Raw genomic sequence first — 10,989 nt, forward strand, 5'->3', positions numbered from 1 at the left:
AAATTAGCATGCCTTATACACGGAGGGTGAAGCCCAAGAAGGGAAATCTAACTCTGCGTCGATGAATGTAAGGGGAGTGAAGATATTGGTCCCCAAACTATATCTCCGAAAGTACTGGGGCGCCTTCAGTGACTTACGTAAAAGGGCTGCTAGAGAGAAGCATTACCACTTGGTTACGCTTACTTCCAGTTATGCCCTTGGCCGTCAAACCAAGACACAGGCAGGAACGCGACGAAGTTATGCAAGGTTATCACTGAAATCGTGGGTTTGTATTAATAAATATCTAACACACGTACATATAAACAAAAAATACAGAAAGATCCTCACCGGGATAATAAGAGCTAACGACAGTCAGCGGAGAAAGAGAACAAAACACGTCAACAACGCATGACGGCCGAAAGCAAACTGGAATGTTTACATCGGGCAGCGGGTATCCCCGCCTACCTGGAGGTAGTTACTGCCTAACCACCTTGCTCAGAGTTTACCGGCGTTTCCAGCCTACGCCTGAAAGTAATTCCTAATGTAAAGGACCGAGAGTTTGTATATTGTGTCGGAACAATTTACCTTTAATTTTTGGCGCTCGAGTGTAGTTAACCTGTAATTAACCCCTGAAGTCCATCCAACAAGGGGTTTCCATACTCGATCTTCACAAGACAGAGCATGGGTACGTCTGTTTCGAACGGTTCATATCCCGTCTGGCAAGTGCAATTTGTTAACATATGGGTACCCAACCCCACCCCCCAGGCCAGTACTAAACACGACGAAGGGACATTCCATTTGGCAGGCAGCAAACAGATGCACGGCCAGTATCAGAACCCCTAAAAGTGTAGAAAAAACCAGATGAAAAGGTAAAAACAGGCGCGGAGCTAATATATAGAATTACCAATTCTAATATATTTATTTCTGATTTCAAAGTACAGTACTCCCAAATTCTAACGCAAAACGGCCTACCAGTGGTGAGGCGACCGGGCGCAAGGACCCATGCCTGCCATGAACCTTAAACCACGTTAGCCTATTCATATTGCATTACAGCCTACCACAGACATGAGAGGAGCATTTGCATCTACTGATTTATCTATTGTAACCTACCTTTACAACTTTTGCAGGGACTAAAATCCCTTTTGAAGTTTATCAATCTCGGCTTGAGTTTGTTCAATCTTTCTTTGCAAACGCTCCCTTCTTCCCTTCAACCACTCGATCCTCCAGCTCTTGAATTGGTACCCACATATGAAACCAATGAGCAGCGTGACGCCTAAGGACACAGATAACGCAGTTGAACTCAAGGTCACTTCGTGATGCGCCATTATAAAATATATTTAGGAGTTGCTATGTGGTCAGCAGCCGGACACTGATTCAGAGTTCGGTGTGGGTTTGTTTACGTTTTCTTCTTCTTGCGTAACTTTGACGTATCGCCTTGCGCAGTGAGTGAGCCTCAATACACCATCCTTTTCTTAAGTACTTCAAATTCACTTTTTCTGTACAATCTACTTTATCTCGTGTTCTTTCGAGCATATCTTCCCTATTAGAATTATGTTTAATAAGTATACTAATATCATGCGACAAGAGGATCCTGTCATAAATGACCAGTAAATGGGGTTTTTTTTCCCCGAAGCACACGAAGTTGAATAAAAATAAGGAACTATTCGATACGCTTTATGTAAACACAGTACTATAAAGCAAGTGGGACAGTTCACAGGCCCAAAAGATAAACCGTCCACATTTGTACTGTACTAAATAGTAGCCTGCTTTATATCAGAAAATCAATAATGCACGAAATACAATGAACCAAAATCGCACAGGGTCGTATTCGTAGAATATTATAGTCCTGCTCGGGTGATTATGGCATATACCTTACAAAGTTCCTGGTTAAGGAAAATATTAGTACCCGCGGATCACGTCAAGAATAGCGAACCTAACTTTCCCATGTCAAGACCAGCGAACCCAATAATCACCAAGTAAAGAATAACAAACCCAGTGCTCCCATGTAAAGAATATCAAACCCAAAATGAATAACAAACCCAATTAAGTAGAGATGTGTTCTCGTCGCTGAAATGGTAAATATAACAATTTGCTGAAATTAAAATCTCATTCTATTGACAAATTTTAAAAAATTAACATGAACTGTTCTGAGTAACAAAGGTAGAAAGTCATTTTATCTATAAATGAATAGTTTATTAAAAATCAATATCTCAAGTATTCAAAGGATACTGAACAGCAATTGCATTACAAAAATTTATTAACCTATAGTCATTAACACGAAATGTTTAAATAGCCTGGTAGAAATTCGGGTTTGTATCCTCGCATGCTCTTAATTTTTGCTTAATGTTTTGCCCTGTACGATTCATTATGTTGTGTTGAACACCTGTCTGTGGATCAACGAAGTGCAAAGAGTGGTTGACGGTTCTGCGCTGGTAATTTAATTACCTGAATCTCTGTAAGCTCGACATTCTTATCGACACCTTTAGTTTGTATTTAGAGTAGTCCCTTACTTGGCACATCCACATATAACCATCTAGAGATGCACTGCACTGTCAAATTCATCAAGTCACAACATGATTTACGTCTTAATTCCCGTTGAATATTCAAGTAATTGGTTCTTCATCCATTCAACCACTGGTAACATTTCCTTCCCAGGTAATGGCATCACAACCTCTGTAAACGCAGATCTATCCCTCTTGAGGTATACTGGATATGTGATTTAAGATTTTTCGAAAGTTTAACCACCTGAAAATGAAAAGCTACAGATATAAGCACTTTTGCTGAAAGAGTAATTAAAAAGAAAATTATTTGGATGAAAGAAAGAGAAGTTATATATATATATATATATATATATATATATATATATATATATATATATATATATATATATATATATTATGTAACTAGTTGTTTGAATAAAACCAAGTCCAACTTGAGTCATACTTAGCAAAAATGCCCCATGTCAGAATAGCAAACCCAATTATTCCCATGTTAAGAATAACGAACCCATTTATCTTTACACATATGATTGACGAACCTCTTGTGGGAGGGTTCACCAATCTCGACAAGATCAGTATCCACTTAAGCAAAGTTGTAACGCTTTTTGGCATTTAGTGTATACAGAATGTAAAAACATTATTTTTTTTTTTAAAGGCAGTACAACGCTGATACTACATGCATGTCTAAGCACACATTTCAAAAATGGCAGGACAAGGCAAGATCTCACATATGCTTTAAAGGCAAGAATTATATAACCCTAATCACTAAATTCTGTTTCATCCACTGCTTCGTGAGAATGTGGGTGTACTTATTATCGATCATATTGTAAAAGGCTCTTGGGATGAAGACAAAAATAAAATATTTTATGCATAATTGACATGGGAATCCTCTTAGATAAAAAGAAAAAAGTTTCTGTTCGATAATTGGTAGTGTATCGAAAAGTGGAAAACTTCTCGTTATGCAACTCCCGAACCCACATATAATACCAACTATAGTTACAACAGCCATTACCGATAAATGATCCTGTAAAGTTAGGTCTGCAGACCTCGGTGTTGAGTGTACTTTGGTAGCCAAATAGGATGGGTTTGTCACTCGTTACTTTAGGTGACTAACAATACAAGAGGACAATTCACGTTTTGCATCTCTCTCTCATGACCCGAGAACTACATAGTCACTTAACGAGTTGAGCGTCTGTAGCAAATTCACAGCAAATCGTTATGACGCATGACAGAAACGGGGGTGATATACCAGTTGAACTTAACGATATCCAACAGGGTGCCAATAATGAACATGGATGAAGATGACAGAAGGGACCAGTCAGCTAAGGAAGAAGTGTACCAATATCCATTTGTTCTGATAAACCTGTTGACATAATATTTAAGACATCCAAAAAAATTTCATTTGTATTTATGTAAATTTTAATCTCGATGATAAGGGTTACTCGGAGATATTAATTTGATAAGTAATATTGTTTAGACTAAGGAGAACATGTTATTATGCAAGCTTTCGGGTTTGATAACCTCATCATTAGGCTGAAATTTAAAATTCAATAACTGAAAAATACAAAAATAATCTATAAACAAATTAACTAAAGAGCCAAATTACCGTAAAAATAAACACGGAAAAATTATAAGAAATAATAATATGGAACTTAAGATTAAAACGTAGAGATACGAAAATATGATGATGGGAATAAATGGGAATTACAAAGAAAAAATTAGACTTTATACACAACATGGAGCAAAAACAACAGCTGGCCCTTTTAATTCTCTGACAAAAATTACATAAATGATCATTGCACACCAGAAAAGTTGTTACCGGCCTGAGTTTCACTGTTTCCATATAAGCAGAAATAATGAATGAGTAGGTCAAATCTGTTTGCACAAAAACATTCTAATGATAAATCTTAAAATTTTAACGAACATTAAATGTTTTATTTATCAGAGTATGTGGTGAATTTAATTACCATTATTTTTATGAAAAACATGGGGTTATCTAATCACAATACTGAGTACGTCCTTTTCCTACAAACACAAGTTTCAACCTTTACGACAGTATCTTAGAACATCCAAAAATGCTTACTTACATGGTGTATGAATTGAATTGAATATACAGTAGAATTTAGGCCAAAGGCCAAGCACTGAGATCTATGAGGTCATTCAGCAATGAAACGGATATTGACAGTGAAAGGTCTGAAAAGTATAACAGGAGGCAAACCATGCAATTGCACTATAAATCAATTTTTAGGAGAGTGGAAAGTATGATGGAAGAGAATATGAAAGGAGGTATAGTACAAGGAATGAAAGAGGCTGCAGCTAGGGGTCGAAGGCACGCTGCAAAGAACCTTAAGTAATGCCCACAGTGCACCGCATGAGGTGTAGGCTACTGACAGCACTAACTCCCCACGGGAACTTACATGGTGTACAAGTAACGACTGTGTATTTACGTTTTTTCAGAGGTATTAAAAAGGTTAAGGGCTGTCTTTCCATTATGTTTGTGTGCTGCTTTTGATTGATTGATTATGAAATTTAGGTCTTGAAGACCAAGCGCCGGAACCCATCAGGATTATTCAGCGCCGTAATGAAGGTGAAATATAGAAATTAATGGTATGATTGATAATGAATAGGTGAATGATGATATACTAGTAAAATCCAGTGTCAAAATATGAACGTAAAAAATGAAAAATGATATTAGATAGAACCAACAAAAAATAAGTATATATTGAACTTTTATATTCAAAATATATACTTAGCATAAGAATAAATATGACTAAAATCTTTATTAAATATACTGAAATCATATCTCATTAAAATAACCAGATTCTTTCAGATAACCCATAAGGTTATCTACCTCAACGTCATCATTTAAAATTTAAATAGTCTTCCCTAGTTAGTAATTAATTTGCCTAAGGCGATTAAATTTAGGACAATGCACCAGCATGCCTCAACGGATAGCTGACCACCACAGTGAGCACAAACTGGGGCACTGGCTCCATCTAAACATATCTGTAATTGAAGCGGCTATGGCAATCTAGACCATGTTAGGGATGATCTCAAATCTTCTGTTACGATTAAAACCCGAACTTTCCAAAAATCAGATATTTTTCTAATGTTTCTGTACTTCCTATCAGTGGATAAATTGGGGAAAGTCCATCTCTGCAGCCATTTGTATGAATGTATCATCTATAACTGGGCCCATATCCAAATGTGGCACTCCCAAGAGTTAAGATATCATCTTGCAGCATCCTTTGCTTTACTATCAGCCAGTTCTTTCCCTTTTAGACCAGTGTGCCCAGGAATCCAACAAAACTACTGATTTGTGGCGAACAGAAAGATAAAAAAAAGCCATTCCTGAGCCTTTTGAATTAAGGGATGGGTAGGGCTAAACTTCTTTAGGGCTTCTAAAACACTATATATTACTGTGGATTTAAATTTCTTATCAGATGCAAGATTTGAAGCATCAACTATGGTTGTTGCTTCAGCAGTGAATATGGAGGAAGGAGTCTGATAACTTTTATATATGATTCCTCACACACACTGCATCTTGCTCCATCTTCCGATTTTGATCAGTCGTATAGATTTTCCTGTCATTTATATGCCTCATCATGCTCCAAAAAACTTGTTTTTCTGACTTTCTTCCGGACGATCTTTCTTCTTCGTCTCTTTAATGCATGCGTCTATTGCTGGAATAAGCCATGGAGGGATAGCATGATGTTTCCTTGTGGATCTTCTGCGTTTATGCTTTCATCTCCAGTTCACCCAGCTCTGATTTGAAATGGTATTGAAGCATCTAGATCCAAAAAGACTTGAGTCACACTGGTTTAAGATCTCAAAAGAAGGATTCTCCTTTGAACTTTTCAGCCGCATGGTGTGCATGCTTCCTCAAGTCCGGTGGTAGCTGATGGGAGTCTACATAAATACTTTCAATGGGTGAAGTTTTAAAAGCTCCAGTGCAGATCCTTAGCCCCATATTATGCACAGTGTCCAATTCCTTACGTTTGGTCTTTGAAGCACATGAGTATACTTGGCAGCCATAGCCATACTGCATTATAAGGCCTAACAACGATTTCTTATAAGCACCCCAATTTAAATTAGATACTACTGTTAAAATATTTAGTGAACTCTTCACTTTCACTTTTAACTGGTCAATATGATTATTCCAAGTGAACTTTTCATCATAGATCATTCCTAAAAATTTTACTTAAGTAGAGTAAGGTAAAATAATTCCATTTAAGGTAAGAGTTGAAATGGCTTCATTTCAGTTCCCAGGGTCTGCAAGAACCGAACAGCGACAGTTTAATTCGGAAAATCGGGAAACCGTTGCTCAGTAGCCCACCAGTTTTGCTTTTATCGATGGCTCTTTGTATGAGCTTCTTGCTGGTAGATGCTGCATCATAATACACCAATGCATAGAGCCAAATCATCTACAAATAAAAAGCCTTTTACTGAGTGATGATATCTTTCCAATACTCCACTAATGGCAAACAGCAAAGAGGTTGACACCCAAGGACACTACCCTGAGGAACTCCCTCTTCTTGTAAGAAAGGTCGTGATACATGATTCCCAACTCTTACCTTTATATATCTTTCCTATAAAAACGGAATTTATAACTCCGATCATTTTCCTTAACGCTCATCTCCATACAACTTTTTTTTATAATACCATAACGCCATGTGGTGTCATATACCTCTTCCAAATCAAAGAAAACTCTTATTGTTTGGCTCTGTTTAGCAAAAAACCTTTGTTGTATTTTGGTTTGAGAGCCTTGTAAGGTGTCAAAAAAACGAGCAGGTAAGGTTACTGCTGATTTATTACAGATCAGGCGGCATATTGCGGCCGACTGACGCGAGCCGTGAGAGACAATGGAATTGACTGTGACCTGAGTCGAAACAATAAACAATAATATGCAGTGAACGAGTACAATTACAATACAGAAATATACAGAGTTACAATATAGATACAGTCTTGATGCCTGTGAATGAAGAAAGCATGTGATACACAATGTGTGACATTCGTATAAATACCATAAAGTAAAAATGATTAAAATGCGTGACCTGGCACGTTTAAGCGTGACTAATTGAGCTTGAAGAAAACGGGAAGTCACCAAGAAAACAAGCTCATGGAGACTTAATGGCATGCGAAACACTATCCTGGCAGCCGGGTGGTGACTTTATCTCCCCCCAAGGCGAGGGGCGCGTCTGATTAATCCCTGTACCTGGTGGGGCTGAAGGGTGCGCGGCTCCTTGAGGACTAACTGAGGGGTCTCCCGCCTGTGAGGCTGCTGTTTGGGCGGTCCCTTCCTGGGCGACGCCTGCTGCGATGGTGAGGCGTGCTGGAGTGCGTTTGGGCGGAAGGGGGTGCTGCGGCGCTGCCGGGACTCTCCGACAGGAAGGCGGGCTTTAACCGGTCTGGAAACCCAGTCGTTCTTGCCTGGAAATTGCCAGCCGAGCAGCCTTGCTGTTCGCTCCAGCAGGGAAGGGTCCCCCTGTAGGCTTAGTTAGTGGTGGACGGACGTCGACTCTGACGAGACGTGGGTGGCGGATGACAGCTGTGGCGGCGGCAATTGGTTGCTCTGTGTCGATGTATGGCGCTAAAGGCGAGGAGCGCGACCACGTCGCGGAGCCTCTGCAGAGATGGGAGTGGCGATCACTCGTCACGACTCCCGCACCTGCGAGGTTCCCCCATGAGTTTCAGCTGCGGATGGGGTGCCGTCGGCTCTGAAGCGGTCCTCAACCCGAGGAGGACCCACGGCTGATGTTTCAGTCCTCGGCGGTGCAGCGAGCCATGGGATGACTTTAGGACCTGTGGAACCGTTCAACCAGGCCTTGGCCGCTGGGTTGTGTACGCTGTGGTGGTGTGGTGTGGTTCCCAGCAGTTGAGCCAGGGCAGACCACAGCGCTCGGAGAAGGCGGGCCCCTGGCCGGTTGTGATGTGGTCGGGCGCCCGGCGGCTAACCCAACTGGAGAGCGGGGCCTCGGCGCGCGCTGGCGGTGGCTTCTTGCATGGGCGTGGCCGGGCCACCTCGTCGAGCGGTCTACCACCGTGAGGAGGTATCTGGATCCGCCTGATGGGAAGGGGCCCGGCGGCGTCGATGTGGATGTGGCGGCGGCGCCTGGCTGTGAACTCGCTATCCCCGACTGCGTGTGACGACCCACTTTACTGGTCTGGCACTGCAGGCACTGTTTTGTAGCTGTGGCGTCCTTTTGCACCCGTGCCAGACGAACTTTTGAAAACAGTTTGGCCGTGGTCTGCCGGAGGAGTGTGAGAAGGCCGTGGATGATGTCAAATACCTGGCGGCGGCGTGAGCTGGAGCCAAGGGGCGGGGCAGCCTGTGCTGATGTCACAGAGCAGGCTGGGGCCTCGAGCGAGGAGCCCACGCCACTGAAGATGTGATGGCGGTGCGGTATGCTGGGGTTTCTGGGTCAGCGGCCTGTTCTCTGGCAAGGTCTGGTAATCTACAAAGCTGCACTGCGTTCAGCTCGACTCTGGAGGGCGTCTGCTCTGAGTTTTTCTTGCCGGGAGGTACCTGTGGAACAGGTAAATTCGGCTATGGCTGAGAGGTGGCGCTGCTGTCTGGAAGACCATGCGTCCCCTTGCTGAAGCGTGAACCAGTGGCTGGTGGTCTGTGAAGACAATGAAGGCGTCCCCTCAGGAGGGGCTTGAAGTGCCAATTCGTGGGTTTTATCGCGGGGATTCCCTGTCGAAGGTGCTGTGTGTCGGGACTCTGCGGATTGAACTTCTTGCTGAGAAGAAGGCGATGGGCTGGGGCGCCGTTGATGATTTGCTCCAGAACAGCACCGCCCACCGACCTGGCGTCTGTCGTCAGCTGGAGGAGCCTTGGGATCCTGGTGTGCCAAAGGCGATTTGCCTTGGTGAGAGCGGCCTTCGTCAGGGAAAAGGCCTGCTGCTGGCTGGGTCCCCAAGACAGGGACTTCGGTTGACCTTTAGGACTTCCGTCAGGGGCCGTGGTGTCTGACGATCCGGGGATGGCGCCTGTAGGTTACCATCCCAGGAACTCCTGGACGGCCTTGATGGAGGTGGGTGTCGGGAACTTTGCTGCGGCTGCCACTTTCGATGTAAGAGCGGACGCCTGTCGAGATACCTCGTGACCCAGGAACTCTGCTTTCTGGACGCCGGTACACTTGTCAAAACGGACGGATGAGGCGTTTTTCTTGGAAGCGCTGGAGGACTGCTTTGATGTGCCTCTGGTGTTAAAGCTGTGAGACCTGGAAAATATGCTAGAATGTCGTCGGCGTAGCAGGCGAGAATTTTGGTCCCCAGGATGCTGTCCATGAGCACTGGAAGGTGGCCATTTCCTCAGCCCTGAAGGTGGAGAAGGCGAACACATAGGACCCGAAGAGCGTGATGAGCTGTCTTTGGTATGTCCTCTGGCGCAACAGGTACCTGAAAATAAGATTTAAGAAGGTCCAATTTGGTGATATTTTGGCCCCCCGAAGGAGGCCGTGAGGTCTTGCATATTGGGCAGAGGGTGGTGGTCGGGCTCCGTTGCGATGTTGAGCCCGTCTGTAGTCGCCGCCAGGGTCTCCAGGGGCCGTCGGTTTCTGCACCATGTGGGAGGAGGCCCATGGACTGGAGGCTTTCCTGCAGATGCCCATCCGTTCCATCTCCCTCCTATGCTTTTTCGCCTCTTGAAGGCGCTGAGGGGGAAGCCTCATGAACCGCGTAATCGTGGGGCCCTTTGGTCACTATGGTGGTATATGCCGTGCTTGGCTGGGGCGGGGACTTAGCAAGCTCGGGCTTAAACACCTCAGGAACTCCGACAGAAAGGTGATTTTCGTGCTGGTGAGGCGGCGGCGCTGATGGTGGGTCTGGGTCCCGCCGTTAGCGGGAGAAACCGGCAGGAGTCGGTATCGAGGGCGCTGCGCCCCGCGTCGACTAGGCAGGCGACAGACAGAAAATCGGCCCCAGGAGTGGGAGTTCCTCGTCAGACGATGAAGTCCCAGGAGTAACTCTGGCCAGGATGGAGATCGACCAGGAGCCTGGTGCCGTAGGAGGATGGATGGGGTTCCGTTGGCGGCCGTCAGGAAGGCGGCGGGTCTGGTGACTGGTTGCGGTCCTCTCTTGATGCTGGGAGAAACCGACGAAGGCTCCTGTGTCGACCAGCATCATCCTGCGGAGACGGGTGTCGCGGATTTAGAAACCTACTGTTTTGAGCCCTGGGTTCTTGAGGCCAGGCCTGTCCTGCTGGCCGCCGCCACCCCGTTTTGAACGGTTGAACGAGCAGGCGGCAGGCAGTTTCGGGCGTCCTTTCGAACCACTTCGATAGCGACAAAGCCGGGGACCGCCGTCTACAGTGGTTCGGTGGAGCGTCTGTTGGCGATGTCGTTGACGGGCTGCTCGTCCTCTTCAGGCTGGACGAGCTGACCGGCTGAAGTGGCCGTTTTAGCCGCTGTGAAGCCTTGGCGCAGTCTGTGAAGGGTGTTGTGCCGCCTCTATGAGGTCCTCGACAGGCATGGTGTAGGGGTGACAGCGATCTGGTTGCGTACTTCCG

The 10,989-nt window shown here is 44.5% G+C and overlaps 1 protein-coding gene across 2 annotated transcripts in view; it reads right to left on the minus strand.

Moving 5' to 3' along the window:
- Positions 1-1,440, minus strand: part of LOC136838960 (isoaspartyl peptidase/L-asparaginase) — a 191,354-nt gene extending 189,914 nt beyond the window's left edge. Inside the window, exon 1 of one of the 2 annotated variants that reach the window (XM_067104660.1) lies at positions 1,090-1,440. The gene's annotated coding sequence lies outside the window, so the exon portion shown is untranslated. The remainder of the gene's footprint in view (positions 1-1,089) is intronic. The other variant, XM_067104655.1, reaches the window with a different exon arrangement.
- Between the last annotated feature and the right edge of the window lie 9,549 nt (positions 1,441-10,989).

This window comes from Macrobrachium rosenbergii, chromosome 1 (assembly GCF_040412425.1).
Source record: "Macrobrachium rosenbergii isolate ZJJX-2024 chromosome 1, ASM4041242v1, whole genome shotgun sequence".
NCBI lineage: Eukaryota > Metazoa > Arthropoda > Malacostraca > Decapoda > Palaemonidae > Macrobrachium > Macrobrachium rosenbergii.